The sequence below is a fragment of the Pseudopodoces humilis genome, chromosome 2 (assembly GCF_049639895.1).
Source record: "Pseudopodoces humilis isolate 2021_Gansu_Grassland_sample_001 chromosome 2, ASM4963989v1, whole genome shotgun sequence".
Classification (NCBI taxonomy): domain Eukaryota; kingdom Metazoa; phylum Chordata; class Aves; order Passeriformes; family Paridae; genus Pseudopodoces; species Pseudopodoces humilis.
Window position 1 is genome coordinate 112,079,685 of NC_142201.1, and position 17,276 is coordinate 112,096,960.

General features: G+C 38.0%; 1 protein-coding gene across 1 annotated transcript in view; it reads right to left on the bottom strand.

The window, feature by feature from the left end:
• EPHA3 (EPH receptor A3) overlaps positions 1-17,276 on the bottom strand; it is a 177,095-nt gene that overhangs the window by 129,524 nt on the left and 30,295 nt on the right. The gene's annotated exons all lie outside the window — the stretch shown is intronic.

Below are 17,276 nucleotides of genomic sequence, written 5' to 3' on the forward strand. Positions count from 1 at the left end.
TCCCCCACCCACATTTATGCCTCGGTTTTCTAAAGAATAGATTAGGAAAAAATTAACAGTGGAATGTTTTTGTTACTATTTTAGTTATTTCTTGTACCATAACAATGATGCCTTCATTAAAAAAAAAAAAAAAAAAAAAGAGCAAATGCTTTCAGAAGCATCAGCAAGCAAGATTTTTTAAAAATGAAACCATTACTTAAATGGGAAAACAGCACCACAACAGAGAACATGAAAAACATCTGTGGCACAAGAACACTTAAAATTTCACATTTGAAAAGCCCCTGCAGTTTGTTGTTCTGTATTTGCCAGCAAAACACATCAACAAAAAAAGTATTTACATCAAAATGCATAGAACAGGTGCATAATATAGCATTTCCCTGCTAGCCAGTCTTTCAGAACAATGTATTTTTACACAATGGCATTTCCTAGAGAAATCCCAAATCACACCACATTCTCCTATTGTCATTAACACAACACTCAATGTACAGTGAAATTCAGTAGTGTTGTGCTGAATGTAACTGTAAAAAGCACCAGCTGGCTGTATTAGAAATGGCATCCTTCCAAGTCTCAAATGTCTTATTTATATACAATGGAATCCTTCCAGCTGTTTAATATTTAGGGCTAATAAATATAATTGGCAGTACTACTGCACAAGGGCAAGGAACACAAATACATATAAAACTACTTCCCAACAGAAAATCTCGTTTGTTCTTAGATGATTAAACCAAAGAGGGATACAGAGCTCTGAGCAAATTTTACACAGCAGACTTTTTTTGTTTCTTTAATCCAAACAATATTTGCTTGTTTTCTAAGTGCAAAACTGAACAGGAAAAAAAGCAAACTTAATATAAGCAAACATCCTTACTCCAGCTGCTCCTGGAGCAACGTGTCCTTCAACCAGTGCCTTGCACAAGGCCATGAATAAAGATAAATTGGCAAGGTAGAAAGACAAGAAACAGCAATGTTGGATCCAGAAAACACCAGCCAGTCCAGAGGTGAGGCTTATTCCCAATTCCGTGCAGGACAGTTTTACCCCTCAGGAGCAGATTAAGCCCGTGTTGAGCAGGAGGTGAGCACAATGCAGCTGAGAATGGAAATGTAAGAGCTGCCCTGCGGAGATGCTGTAAAGTTTGTGTCCCTGTTTCCAGCTTTGCAGCAGATTTGACGATGGCAGAGCCACCCCAGCGTTACCAAAGTGACCCTGCAGCAGGTTCCTGCTGAATGGAGCAGCCTCCCTCCAGCTCCAGAGGATCTCCAGTTCCAAGGAGCTGGGCTTTTTCACAGACTGAGGAAAAACTCACAACACCATAAAACCTTTAAGGTCTCAACACTGCGCAGAAAGGCAAGCACTGTGACTCTGCCCCTTCTGAAAGACCTTGATTCTACTGAAATCTCCAACTCCCTGGCACAACCCAGATGGGGAGCTAATCTAGAAATGGAAACCTTTAATTTGGACACACAGCTGATGTTTCGTAACTTCAGGTGAGGCAACAATTTAATCTGAAAACTCAAACAACTTCCATGAGAGCGGGAGCCCACAATCAATCCCATAAAAGGCTGCTCAGAGTAATCACCATAATTTAAAGGTATTTGGGTTGTTTTGGTTTTAACTTTGTTCATATGGCAATGCTCTCTTTTCCTATCCTTTAGCTGGGCAGCTACACAGTCACATACCTTCATGTTTCCATCTTTAGAATAATTTCTTAATAACAACTTGAAGAAAGTTTTATTTAATTTAATTTAATTGTTTATTATGAGCAATAAGTCTACTGAAGAGGCTTCCTTTTCATTCATCAGCCCATGTTTTCATTGAAAATACATTCTTCAGTAAAAGTATTTAAATTACACCATGATATCATTCTAAGTTATCAATAAAATACATTTTTTCTCCTGAGATTGCCTCTTTATTCCTGTAGAAGGGCAACACACCTTAAAGAAAACAGTATCCAAAATCCTGTCTCAGCCATCATACCTCCCCTTTAATGAGGACAAGTCAAAAATAGTTATGAATATACCTGAAAAGCATAATATTCATATTGTTTTCTCCAATCCCTTGCCTAGGAAGTACTGCAAAAAAAGGCAATAAATAAAAATAGCACACGTGCTACTTTTTAAATATAGCTATCATATAGAGTCTTAAAAATTAAACACATGCTAAAATCAGACAAGACTTATTATGCTTAAAAGGCTAAGTTAAAAATACCTCCAAAAAGGTGATTATTCTTCTGTCAACTGCTGAGTCAAAAGAGAAATGGTAATTATTATATTTTTACTGTAACTCTATGGAAATTAATTTCCTCACCATACAATTAGGAAAAGTTAGTTCTGTGCACGTATTTCCAGTTATTCTAATTGAAAAATACATTTAATACAGGAACTCATATTTCATTGACATTTCATATTTTCTAAAGATAAATTTGTTTCACTTGAACAAGAAGAAAGTAATTAGACTGGGAATTCTGGAGATAGTCCAGATATCTTTTCAACCTCTGGCTGAAACACTCTTGATTTCTCAAGGCTCTAAAACATTATTAAACAATTACTTCTCCTGTGTCAGGCTAGGGATGAAAGAAGAACTCATGCCTAATTTAATATGAAATAAATAAACAGAAGTAACTCAATCAGGATTTTAACCAAAGGTTCTTGAGGAGCAATGGCATTAGCTGATTTTCACAGTTCTACAGTCTAGTAGTAAATTGGAGATATATTGTTTTCTAAAAATTCTGTTTGTTATTTGATAACTTGTACAGCACACGAGGAGGTACAAAAAAGTACGCCACAAAAACCATGTAGTTTTACCTGTAGAAACAAACAAACAAAATAAAAAAAAACCAACAAAATTAAAAAAAAATCAACCAACCATAAAAAACCCTGAAGAGTTAATCATACTTTTACAGCTTTCAGGTTCATTCAATTCCAGTCTAGAGTAAACAGAAGCTCATGAGATAAAACAGCTGACAAACACACAAACAAACACTTAAAAAAAATAAATAAATCTGGCCGCAGGTCATTGAAAGCCCAAGGAAGAGCCAAATGTCTCTTGGAATAGGATACATCCAATACTAAGAAATATTATTAATAACAGCATTAGTAGTATTATTAAAAGTATTATTACAGGTCATATTTTGGTGAAGGCTCACAAAGAACCTGGGATTCAACTCTCATTAAACAGGTATAATTGTGTACTTGCTCTGTGGGAGTTTGAGAGACACCAACAAAAACAGAACCAAATTCTTCCATTAGGCCTTGCATGTAAATATGAGGCTTACATTTTGTTTTCTAGCTTACTGTGGTACAGTGGAGCACAAAGTGCTTCCAGAAATCCACTACACTAATTATTATCAGTGGTACCAATACCTTACTGAAGGGATTAAATATGGTTCAGAGAATTACCCTAAAGGTGAAGACTGTTAATTAGCCATAATGCAAGAAATACTTCCATATATTACTTTTATTTACTCAAGCTTCAGTTCTTTCTCATAATGTTGGATATAAACACACTCAGTAGTACTGCACTGTGAGTCTTGTATTCAAACACTCAAAACTGCCTCACTTGTAGGTCCTGAGGTTAAAAAATAAAGTTAAGCTTGCACTGCTCTCAGTAAGACACTGATGACATGCACGTGAAAAGGTCAAAATGAAAACAACTGCACAGGAGAGAGGTTTGTTATTTTTTAACACAAAAAGCACTAAACATAAATGGAAGCCTGCTGGGAATGTGCATCAATAAATGTGTGTTCGACTCAGTTCTCTGCATTTGGGACTGCAGAGAGGAAAAATAAAAAAAAAAACCAAAAAAACAGACAAGGATTTCAGTGTTTTCTTTATTTTGCTGAATTGTGGCTCCAGAGGTGAAAGTTTACACAGAACCAGAATACAATGAGCCCCTGTATTTGCCATCCAGGTAGCCTTGCAGAAGTAAGCACATGGTCTTCCAGGATGTCCTGACAATGACCTCCGCAGGAATGGGTGAATCACAACCCAAAGGAGGACAGACAAACCAACCTTCACCCTATCTCTGGTCTTTTCCTGCCCCAAGGTCAGGAACCGTGTCAAATTATTTATGTTTCTGACAAAGAACTCAATTTCAAGACTCTGAGATAAGGCCGGCACAGCCTTTCTGGGTGAGTGAAGTCTTTGAAGTCACATAAACCAGAGATAAAAATTACATTTTAATATACTTGGTGAGAAAAGCCACCATGTGTATGCAACACTCTCACAGATCTCCAGCTTCAATCCCTTGCTTCCCAGGGCCCAACTGAACACGCTGTGAGAGTGAAATTCAAAGCCCACAAAGAAGCTGAGCTGTCAGGAATCCTTTCCATTGCTGGAATCAGAATTCTCCCCTAGAAGATGGATGGGACCTAGAGAGAAGCCCAGGACATGAAAACACTTGGAATGTGCTTCAAGCCACAGGAAACAGGAGAAAATCAAGTATCACTGCTGATTTATAACCCATGAAATACAGCCAGTAACACAGATTTACTGATAGGCAATGAAGTTCAGAAGTGCATTTCGGAGTTGTTTCATATTCACATGTCCCAGAGCCAACATCCCAACTGGGAATGTTTTGGGAAATGAGAACTCCAGCTTGAACTAAACCCACATGCCACTTACAGCAGCAGAAAAAGAGATGGAGAACATAGGAACCATAACAAGAGAAGTTCTATTTTTGAAATTATACTGAACAAAATTATTGCTGATGAACCTTAGTGGTGCTGCATCCAAAAGCAAAGGAGTCAGACAAACAAATAAACCATTAAATAAACATTATCTTTGACAATACCAAGCCTCATATTCCATATATCAAAATTCCAGGTGTAAAGACTAACATTTTTGTCATGGAAACAGCAATTTGTGCCCCCAGCATACCAAAAATAAAAATTTGTTTATCCATTTCAATTATCAGGAAAACAAACCAAAAACAAAAACAAAAAAAACCCAAAACAACAAACTAAAAACCCCAGAATATACCTTTGAACTCACAGGAGTATTTTATGCAGGTGATAGTAAATAAACACTTTATGCCCAGGGGTTTTATAATTTATGCATTAAACATTCTGGAATGTTCCAGATTTTGCTAATTTTAGATGCAATATTATTTCCTACTAAATGAGAAATTGTGTCTACTGTAATTACATTGCACCTATTTCAGTCCATAAATAAGAACACTTCCAACAGAAAAATAATTTTGTTGCCATTATTGATAAGACAGCTATATTACTTAAACTGAATACAAAAAGTCTGTGAAAAAACTGAAAAATCATGTTTTACATGCCTACATGTAAGTTAAACACATTTAATACTTCATTCACTAGGGATTTTGAAAATAAAATTATAAAATACTTATTTATATGCCTATTGAGACCCCAGTTTTAGAAGAAATTGCTTAGACTTAGAACTTCTGGTAAACATAGTTATGTGGGCAGACTCCAAGAAGTCAAAAATATAAGAACTATTTATTTTAAATAGCAAGGCATAATTTTTATTATAAATATATATATACCACATATACTTTTTTTTTGTAATGCAATTTCTGTCTTTAATTAAAGCATTTTTGACCTCTGTAAAAAATGATAAATTGTTTGTATTGCTCTGTCTCAAAAAGCAAGGATATTTTTCTGAGTAGAAAGAAAACAAAAATACAGCTTTTAGGGACATATAAAGCAGGAAAAAACCCCAAAACTTAAAGTATCAGAAACATCGGAGGGAGAGGAAAAGTGATGTGAGACTTCCAAGACCAGGCAATAAGAGAATAGTGAGTGACAAGCAAGAACTGAAGAAAACTGCTGCTGCAATCCGAAAAAAAGAATAAAAAGTTATCCAAAATCCAGTACAAAAGTGATTATGATTCACAAATTATGGACAACTGAGTCAAGGAAAGAAAGAAATTAATGAAGTGAGAGACTTAGATACAAAGAAAGAATGGAAAAAGCAGGCACTGTAAATATAAAGGTGTGCCCCAGATCTATTCCCAGATACTTGGAAATTTGGGGAAGAACCAGAAAAATCAAGGTCTGGATTAGCAAGTGGGTATAGATATATAGATATATATAACAGAGGTGAGAGAGAGAGAGAGAGAGAGAGAGAAATTCATGCAGCTTTCCAAAAGCTAGGAAGGCAACTCCTAATTAAATCAGAAGGCTGTGAAGGTGACAGAACATAGAGGCAATATAATGTTGCTGAAGCCAAGCTGCAGTCTGACTACAGCAAACTGGATACCTCCACAGGCAGAGCATGACAATTTAAATAAGAGTGATAATCTGCAATATTCAAGATGGGACATTTTGGATACAAGCTTGTATTTCTCAAGATGGTCCAATGCGATGTTCTAAAGCATAAATTAAAATTCACTTCCCTGAAGAAATAACCACTGTCTGGGTAAGGCAAATTCAAACAGCACAAACAAAATACCTGGCTAAAATTATCTCTGGTGTCTTTTTCTTGTGAAGAGTACAGAGATGTGCATGTGACCTCTAAGCACCGCATGGAAAACAACTTGTACAGTAAGGAAAGCCATGGCTCTACACAGCTCAGCTGCTGATTCTGCTCTGTCCTACTCCTACCTTCTCCTTAAAGTGTCCATACTGGGAGCTGATAGGAGAAAAAATCCAACTGCATGTCAACCTGGCAAAAACACACCAAAGATAGAGCAACAGGGAAACAAACAAACCAACCAACAGCCTTAAATAAACACACAGAAGTGGCTGCTATGATCAACAATTATGAAGTGTTAGTGCCAGCTCCTAGGCTGGGACAGGCAGAGAGGGATGGGGAGTAGGGAAATCCTGGGGAACCACAGTCTGGTCAGCCTCCATCCCTGTGAAGGTAATTGAAAAAGTAATCATGGGAATCATTTCCAAGCACACAAAGGACAAGGAAACCACCAGGAAGAGCACAGTTTCACCACTTATTCCCATAACATGCTAACGGAGAATCTGATAAAAAAAAATCTGATAAAACACAGACAAGCTGAGTAGACAGGGAGGTGAACTGAAGCTGAACAGTCGAGTTCAGGAGGTTGTGATCACAAAGTCTGGCTGGAGGTAGCCCAAGAGTCCAACCCTGTTCAACATCTTCATCAATGGTGTGGGCGACGGGGCTGAGAGCACCCTCAGCAGTTCACTGGAGACACAAAACTGAGGGGTGGCCAATATGCCAGAGAGGGTCAGGGGGACCTGGCCAGGCTGGAGAAATGGGCTCAGAGGAACTGCAAGAGGTTCAGCAAGGGACGTGCAGAGTCCTGAAGCGTGGCAGGAACAACACACAACTTTTACTTGGTAAAATTGGATTCCTGTGCCGCATCATCAGCTCGCCACAACCCAAATGAGAGACCATCACTTTGGTAAAGACACATCTAGAGCCACATAATTGCTTTCTAGACTCTTTCCCCTCCCAGAATGGTATCACTCAATACACTGCAGCAAGGAGCTGGCAGCAGATCCAGCCCTGCTGCTTTCCTGCATAATTTACAGCCACCTCATCACAATCCTCAGGAGAGCACCCTGTGTCTGGCACAAACCCTTTGACCATGCAGGTGAAATTGTCCATCTCAGCAGCAAGCACAGCACAAACATCAGGGAAACAGCCCCTGGTCCGCAGGTGATTTAAGGTTAAATCAGTAACTCGGGTAGCTGCACTTGGCAGCATCTGTGTAGGCACACAGGTCACTGAGTTGCTTCTTTAAATTATGATGAGAGAACTCCCGTTCCAGCCAAGCATGAGAAAGCAGAGTGTGCCCTGAATACCTGTGCAAGGCCTTTTGTTCCTACATGAAAGCACTTCCCCAGACACCTTCTGTGATTGCTCAGACCCAACCAACATTTTCTGTTCCTCAAGCCTGTACCCTAAGGGCCCTGTCTCCTCCATCAGCAGGGAAGGTATCCTCACCCCACAGCAGAAACACGATTTCTGTTAACCATTTCCAGGCTACACTTAGCAGGCACTTATTTAAATAATGCTAATTCAATCAGGACAGCAATTCTGGGGTGACTGACTGCACATGTGTGATCCAAGGAGGGATCAAACAAAACCCTTGTCACAGAAACAACCTAAAATCCATTCAAGTGTTACTGGTTTATGATCACAAAATACAGCATTAACTTAAAATTGAAGATGTAGCTAGAATTAAAATTATTTAGGATGACAAATAAACTGAGATTCACAACTCATTTAAACTAAATGATAAATAAACTGAGATTTACACAATAAAGGGAGATTAGTTGTGGAAAAAGGAAGAGCTCTCAGAAATATCTGCCCTACAAAATAGGTCACCTGAAGGGGAAAAAAAAAAGGAAGTTTAATGTTCCCAAAAGTGAGGTAATGGCACTTTTTTTGTAGCAGACAAGTTCAGGAAAGTATTTTTACTGCTACCTTTATTACTTGAAAAGTGGTAGTACTGAGGACAAATTCCATTGTGAAAGGCATAATAGAAAAATGCAAGAATGACTCATCTCTGCCCATGAAAGTTTTGTTTGAATGGTAGATGCTATTTTACAGCACAGATTTGAGAGAGAGGGCCCCATGCCTCTCCACAGTGAATTATCACAGTAGAAAGAATACAACATTTCTCTAAACAGAAGTTCATGTTTTATCAGACTAAACAGGATCTGTAATGTCCTGGTTTAAAATAACTACAAACCAGAAAATTCAAGTGGACTTTTCTGTAACACTCAAATACAAATGTCTGAGCACACAAATGGACTGAGTCATCCTTTAATGACATTATTTTCTGAAAATAGAGACTTTAGCTAAGAGAAGGGCAATCAAAACTATACAGAAATTCCAGCCTTTGACTAAAGTAGTGGAGAAAAGTTGGAACAAAGTGTCATAAGAGCATTTAGTGAGAAGCATTGTTGGTTTTCATTGGCTAATAAACAAAAATCGCAAGAAGTCTGCTAGGAAAAAAAAAAACCCTGAAATCCAGGAAGCTATACCAGTTTAAGTTAACCTGTACATTTATTTTTTTTTTTACTTAGCCAGAAACTTTCAAGCAATCCAAAATCTTACTCTTTTCCTGCAGGAGTACAATGCATTATTCAGCAGTCATTAAAAAAAAATTTAAAAACTTATTGATCTTCCTGAAAGTTGGTAACTGCTGAGCATAACACATTGTAACATAATGCAGGAAATAGGCAAAGAAATATTTCCTATGCTAATTTTGTGTCAGCCCACTCTCACTACCCCATTCATTTTCCACGTGGGGAAGAACTGGTTTCCTTAAAAGTAACTTCTTGTGGTAGTCTTTTGGGTTTGTCTTTGCTTTTTTTCTGCTTGGTTGCCCTTTTTTTAAGGGGAAGAGTGCGGGACAGGCACATCCCAGCAGCTCCCAGGTGACTGGAACCATTTGCCTGCTCCCTTGGACAGCAAAGCCCCTTTACGTCCACTCTGCACAAACAGACCCCTAACAGCCCTACAATTACTAGCAATTTCAATCAAGTGACCAAAGGAAAGGTTAACTTGGAGAAAAAGAAAGCATAGCAACTAATTAATGTGTCAAAGTAGCACTGTCCATTCTGTTAATGAAGCTTTAGGAGGGGCACAAGTGATTTTTATTGTCCAGGCTTGAGGACTAGCATGGAGTTAGATTAAATAATTCCATTTTATTTACCTGGGTGTCATCAGCACCTGAATACCTCTGTCAGTGTCCCCTCCTGCCCAGCAGGAAACTTTGCCATGGAAACTCAAAACAGCTGAGGATGGCTAACCCCAGAAGGAGCTCCTGGCCCAGTGCTGAACAAGAGGGAGACAGGATGAACAACCTGGTTTTTCTGCTTAAGGTTGTATAAAAAAATTAAAAAACACCAAAATATCCCCCAAAAGCCCCCTCCAAAAAAAAAAACCCAAACCAAACCAAAAAACCCAAAGAAAACCCCAACAAAACCAAACCAAAAAAACAATCAAGCCAAACCAAAACAAAATCGATTACCTAACCCTCACACCCCACTCTCTGCATAAATGTTGAAATGCACAAGAAGATAACCTTTGAGGCTTATTATCATGCTCAGTCCATAGACTGACTGTGACAGCTTCAGATACTAACAATAAATAAGTTTATCCACTTCCAAGAACATTTTCTTCTCCTCAGTAAAGCTTATTTGCACTCTGCTTCCATCTGAGGAAAAACAGTACATTGTTCAACCCTGTTGCCTCAAAGAAATTATCATTTTCAGTTTGTTTTTTTATGGGAAAGGAGTACACTGCAAAAAAAAAAATTAAAAAAAAACAGTAACTCCAAATCACATGAAAATCTACCACAAACTATTTTCCCATTGCAAAACAAAACCCATATGAAATACTGTTCAAAAAACATACAAAACACCCCAAACATTCTTCCTCTTCTTACTCCACATAAAAGCACTCACTTCTTTCCCTCAGAAAACATCATTCACCCTGATTTGTTTCTATCACCAAAAAAAAAACTCCGCATCAAATATATTGATTTGTGAAGAATAATTTAATAGGTAAAGAGTAAATTACTCTTTTTCCTATGGCCACTTAAAAATCCAGTTATTTTGAGGACCACTGGAGAGTCTTTCCAGGCTAAACTATTTACTTATTTAAGTCTTGTAAGCTTCCCATTTCATTACATTGAAAATTCGGCATTTTTCCTAAATGGCTGCAAAAGACATAGTTCTTTCCCCTGAGCTCAGGATTCAGTTCTTTTCTCCAGAAAGCAAATTAGGCCTATAGAGCTCTAAGCTCTCAAGTCATTGCAGCATCATGGCTTCTGTGAAGGAAAAAAAACAAACCCAAAACCAAAGAAAGAATACTCAACAGTGAAACCTCAGTTATGTAGGTTCAATATTCACCAAGACTCACCTCTTTGGGTGACAAGAGAGCCTGCTATCAACACATGCACAGAGGAACTTGACTAGGATCAAAAATCTCTTAAATATTTCTTTTTTATGGGCTGGGACAAAGAACAGAAGAATTGAACAGCTACAAACCCAAAACTAATAGAATAAATCATATTTTAACAGAACAAACAGGCACTAGACTGATGGCAATGCTTTGAAGGCAAGAAGGCACAGGATATTTGTGGGCAATGTGTAGTAAGGATGTCCATCTAGGGAAAATAAAAATCACTTATTTCTGCCACTTGTGGAACAGGCTTTGTGATTCTGTGCAAGCTTGAACAACTTACAAGAGCTCACAACCTATTTTTTTTAATTATTTTACTCCTTTCAGTTTGAAAAAGGGGGATTCCTCCAGTGCTCCAATAATCATCACCATTTAATAATCACTGCAGTCAGCTAGCACCTTCAGCCACCAGGAAACACTGCCCTTGCCCCATGGAACATCCAGAAGAAATGGCAAGCAGGGACAAGTCAAGAGGCTGGGTTTACTCTACAGGTCAAAAGCTCTTGACATTGTGGAAAACAATTGTTAGGCTGATTCCAGAGCTGCAAACTCTTCACTGAAAAGTCTGGAGCACCAACTGAAAGAAACCATCCCCACCAGATCCTCAAAATAGAGCGGGGAATGAAGAAAATAACGTCATTTTCCACAAAGCCAGTGAAATGTCAAACAACTGCATGGTCTTTCAGGTGTGGAAATCCAGCTCTGCTCCAGGGTGCACACACATGGTGATACCACCTAATCCAGTGATTATGCATCTTCTTTCCTACAAGACCTTTGAGCTCAAGAAGAGTGGGAAAACCTGATGAATGGCAAGATCTGGTCTGGATTCTGGTACTTCTGGAGAGGAAGAGTTTGAAAAATGTATTCTGGATTCTGGCCACAGGTCAAGGGTCCCCATGATTTTGTAAAGTAGAAAACCTTAAATCTCTCTTAGGACACCTGTTCTGCAGGAGGAACACCTGAGTCAGCTGCAGGAGTTGGCTGCACAAGCTCAGCAGTTGTGGGAAAAGGCAGAATCCAGAATGAAGCAGACAACAAGAGAGGCTCTGAGCACTGACTGTAATAGCAATTCAAGAGACTGTGAATTGCTCAGGCATTCATTCATTTTGCATTTTACTTCTGGCATCTTTGGCATTTAAGATAAAAATAACCCATGCTAGTTAAATATTTTGCCTGAGTGAACAACCTGCAAGGTGCATAGGCAGTGATTCAGCATTTAATACTTTAATTTCTTTTTAGGTTCTGGACTAAAGGCTCTAAACACGCAGTTATTCCTCATGTTTTCTTTCCCCAGCATCCTCCCACATCAATGCCAAGCAGCAAATCCAGAAACCACAGAGAAGAAAGAACAAACAAACAAAAAACTACAGTGATTTTAGGCAATCTGGACACAGCCCTGAGAGATGTTCACAAGAAAAAATACCTGATCATTCAAATTTATTATCACAGCAGAACTTGTCTTAGGAACAGAGATTTCCCTTGGATAGGCTAAAAATTCCTCTAGATCCATATTCTGCCAAGGCATCCTCAACATATTAAGAGTTCACTGCCCGAAAAGGTGTTTCTGGTGCAATATTAGGATTGGCATTGGAAAAATCACTAGAAAAAACATTAATTACATATAGAAGCAGAAGGTTAAAGGCTAGCTACAAGTTGGAAAATTTATTATATGAATTCTATTGAAGTTTGCACAGAGTTTAAGGTTCAATCAAATGCATAAAATGCCTGTCACCAATCAACTCCTTTAAAGCACAACATATGCAGCAGCAGTCAACAAGCTCAAAAATTTAAATCCTCGTTGTAACGAGTATTATTTTGTAATTTTACCTGAAGCACATACACAAGTTAATGAACAGATCAACTCCTGGGCTGTCAGCTCTCTCACAAAATTTATACCTTGCATTTCAGTCTGGAAAATCTTTCTTTAGAGCCACATTTGTTGCAGAGAACTTTACTCACATAATTTCAAGGTTGTGAGTAGAAGACAATCTCTGTGTTGAGAGACTGCTGCTAACAGATCAGTTATGGAGTCACCAACCTGAGCACTACTTCGCACCCTGTTTTAATCAATTTATTTGGAACAAATTCAGAACTACTAAACATTTGTTCACTAGTCCAACAAGATAAAAATATGCAGAAGTCCAGAAATTTAGGGCATATTCATTAAAATTAACTTCTTCCCTCTTCATTAAACACATCTAATTTTAAAAGAGCCTCACGTTCACCTGAACCTAAACCCATACAAAGTGAGTTACATAGATAGAAATGATCATTCAAACCAGAGAAAGAAAATGCCTCTGAGGACTTCAGAAGCATTAAATAAGCCACAATGCAGGAATCTGAACACAATCTTTTCTGTTTCTGCTTTAGCTTTGCTCCAATAATGATACACAGCTGTATTTATGCTGCTGAATATTGACATAAAATGTGCCTGCAACCTGTGTAAGATAAGCAATGCATCTTGCTGGTTCAACATTAACTTTTGGCTCTGCTGACCTGAGTTTTCAAAATGTCCCACCTTAATAACCCCTTCATTTTCTCAGCCATGAATAGCTGCACACACAGAGTGCAGAGCTGTTTCGTGTTCACAGTGCTGGAATTCCTCGCGGCACTTTGATCATAGCCCAGTGAGTGGTAATTTGCTATGTTGAACATGTCAGTCTTTAAAAAAAAAAAAAACAAAAAACAAAAAAAAAACCAACAAGAACAAACTGTTCCCAGTCTCAGAAATCTAAAAACAAAAAATCCACAGTTGCCAAAGCTATCTGCTTCTTATCAAGACCCGTGTTTGGCACCAGATGCATTTGATTCATTCATCATTGTCAGTGCACCAGCACACTAATTATTTCAAATTGTTTCCTCAGGCAGAGGTCTAGGACAAATGCAAGCAAGCCAAAAATAGCAGTTATGAATAATTATGCATAATTTACCTCAAGGCCTGGGCCAGGCTATCATTAAAACTTCTTCTTGCCACCTGTGATCCCGACTAATTGTGGACTTTCAATTAGTTCAAGATTACTTTTTCTTTTTACTAATACAATGCCCACATTTAACCTACCTATTAAAAGTTTTCTGATGCTTTAAAAATTCCCAATAAAATGTCAACAAGGTTCCTTCTTTTTTAACAATGCCTTTGTATTTCACAGCCTGACAATGAGTTTGCTAACAGGAAGAACTTCAGAGACAAGGTCAGCAACCTCACTTTAAGACACTGCTGGAAAAGGTTCTTAGAAAAGCACAGCTCCTCAACCTCAAAGTAAATCCCGATGCTCCAAAACTAAAGCTGTTTCAGCCCCTAAAACTTTCCCTATTATAGTTCTGACTCCTTCTTAGGGCAAGAAGAGAACTTTCACAACACTGACTTTTCTAACAAGAACCAGAAGAAATCAGTAAAACACTTGCTCCCCCAAATTCAGAAGTGTCTGCTTCATTTTACAAAGAGCAAACTCACTAATTCCAATAGGATCCAAAAATCTAGATGCTTTTGAAACACCAGAGCTTTATTCCGTTCATTGTAATGAATGTTCCTCCTATGTTCTTGTGCTGCTTTAACTATTCAAATTACAGGTTTAAAACAGAAACAGCTGGAAAAAAGAAAAGGAAAAGGAAAACCCACCCTGAATATTTCCAGTGGAAGAAACATGTATCTCATTCTAAAAAAAAAGTGTATGTACCACTGATAATTCCTAAGCACTCTCCAGTTTGGGAACACAGCTCATTCTGCATTTTGAGACAACAGAAATTGTGTAACAGTAGCCAGAGGTATTAATAAAAAATCACAAGTGCTGCTTACTCAAGAAAAAACCATCTACGAATTCCTCCTTTCAGGCACCCAAACATCAGACCTCTCAGGGACAAAAGAATTCCACGATTCAGCAAACAGTGCAAGACATGAAGGAACCAGACCAGGCAAGTTCTGAACCCTTTGGAGCTAAGGATATGTTTATGTGATCTTTTGTGACTTTCCTTAATCAAGACAACAAAAAATATCAGAGCACAGATTAAAAGAAAAAAGTTAAAATGTAAGATGTTATTAAAAAGAAAACACAAACAGGAGAAGATGAAGTCAAGCTGTCTTCTGGATAGCTTCTTAAAACATTAGTCGCAAAAATAGCTCTGCTATTAAAATCAGATGTTCTTAAAATATTAATGAATTATACACAGTGTGATCAGCTCTAAAGCTGACACACAATTCTGCATCAGCACCAGACTTCTGGCAGAAGACAAAGGAAGCTAACACATCCTAAGCTGGTGTTTACTAAGTTTCCTAAACCGGAGAAGATAAAAATGACAGCAGTGTCTCATCTCAATTCTGTGTCCAGCTTCCTTGTGGTCAGTTCACTGTCCTTCTACCACTGAAGTTTGTTATTTACCAGTCTGCTTCTGTTTGTTACGAGGAGTAAGGAAGTGCTTTGCAATTTGTAGAAGAGTTGTCTCCAGAATAGATATCTCCAGGTCCTTCAAGACTCAATACAATGGAAGTTCTGGAATTCGAGTGATCTCTTCAACTTCTATTTTCCATAAGAAGAAAACAAAGGCATAAACACATCTTTCAGCTCTTTTCTGTCCATCACACACCTCTTCTATGAGAGGTAGAGACTGCTAAATGCTCCTCAAAGCAGAAGCATTTTAATTACGAACAACTCAAAGCTTTGTTATGAGCAAAATTTTCACAATTACTAAAACTAATAGGTAAACAACATCCAGATATTGCTTAGAAACTAATAAAATCTTACCACAAAACAAATTAATATAATGGATTATACTACAGACTGTACTATAACATCACAGTCAAATAAATTTCACTCAGTAAATTTCATCTAAATAAACACAGTCATTTTTCCAACTACAATGGCAGTGATGCTGTTACATTATTTTTCTTCCACAGGCCTCTACTTTTTTTTTTCCAGACAATGCTGCACTCAAGCAGCTTTATTTCACATCTCTTCCATGTTACACCCTCAAATTATTTGTCATAAAACATCTGCTTTGAGCAAAACAGCATCTAGAGGGGAAAAAAAAAGATAAAATCCTATTCACTGCACTTGCAGAAGGAGGCTAAGAACCACAGGACAATGAAGTATCAGGTATTCATGACAAAGTGGAACAAATTCAGAGATGCTGTGAACTGTGGTGTCAATTACCCACAGCGAAACACACACAACCCAGGGTGAGAAGAAACAAATAAGCAGATCATCCCCTCACCCCACCCGGCTGTTTTATTTCATAGCAGGACAGCAGACTGCAATTCTCTTTTCTAGGAATGGCTGGAAAATTGCATTGCAATTCTGCATGGCTCTGCTGCCTCCATGAACCATGGCCCAGACCAAGGTAGCTCCAGAGTGCCCAGGAGGGGACTGGGGGAGTTTATCCCACACATGAAGCCCAGGGCCAGGAGAACACTGGGCAAAGGGACAAATCCCCACTCAAATAAAACTTTGTCAGTGTTTGACCTTCAGCTGCTTGGGGTTTTTTATCTGGGAGCTAATTTTCCATTCTCATTCTTCCCCATCCACCCTGCAGTTCCTGAGTATGGTAAATCTCTCCTTTTTTTTTGGATGTATAATCTCTTTTAATATCCTGTGCTCTCTTATCACGCCACAGTCCTCCCCTGTAATATACTGTCCATAAATTTTTCACATGATATGAACTTTCCCAGCCATGGAAATGACTGAAATACAACGTTAACTATTTTGTTCTGACAAAAACATTCTAGGGAGGCTCATGCTTGTTCTTGACACAGAAGTAACATCTGGGTCATGCAAATTTAAAAACAGAATAAAATTATTTTAGTCTCAAACTCTAAGTCATAAGGCACAACACCAAAGATGATTCTTTGTCTGATTTCCTCTGATTTATGATATAAATTGACTTGATCATTAAAGGAAGTGCATAAGCAGTTCAAATATGTGTAACTAAAATGCTAAAATTCAAAAATGTGATATGACATTGTTACAGCTGATAAATATATCAGCCATAAACACATAATGTGCATGGCCTATAGATCCTATGCCACAAATAAGAATGAAACTTAAATTAGGTTTTGTTGCAGTGTTACATAATAACTTTTAAAAAAACACAGTAATCCTCCATGTTAAAATGCAGTTCTTTCTAAAATGATCCAGCTCGATGACTGAAATGCTTAATTTTTGCTCCCTTTTCCAGCTCTTTCCTCAGATAATTCCACCAAAATCAAGCAATTGTATTTTCTAAACTGAAACTCTGGCTTGGGTCAATTCCAGCTACACTTCCAGCTGCTAAAGTAGTGTGGTGTCTTCCGAAAATTGCAACTTATTCTTCATGTCCTCAACTTCTACCTGTCCCAGCATTCCATTCCATGCAAATTCTATGGCACACTCTTATGCAAAGCAGGCCAATGATCCCAATTTGTCACAAAAACTTAAATATGTGGA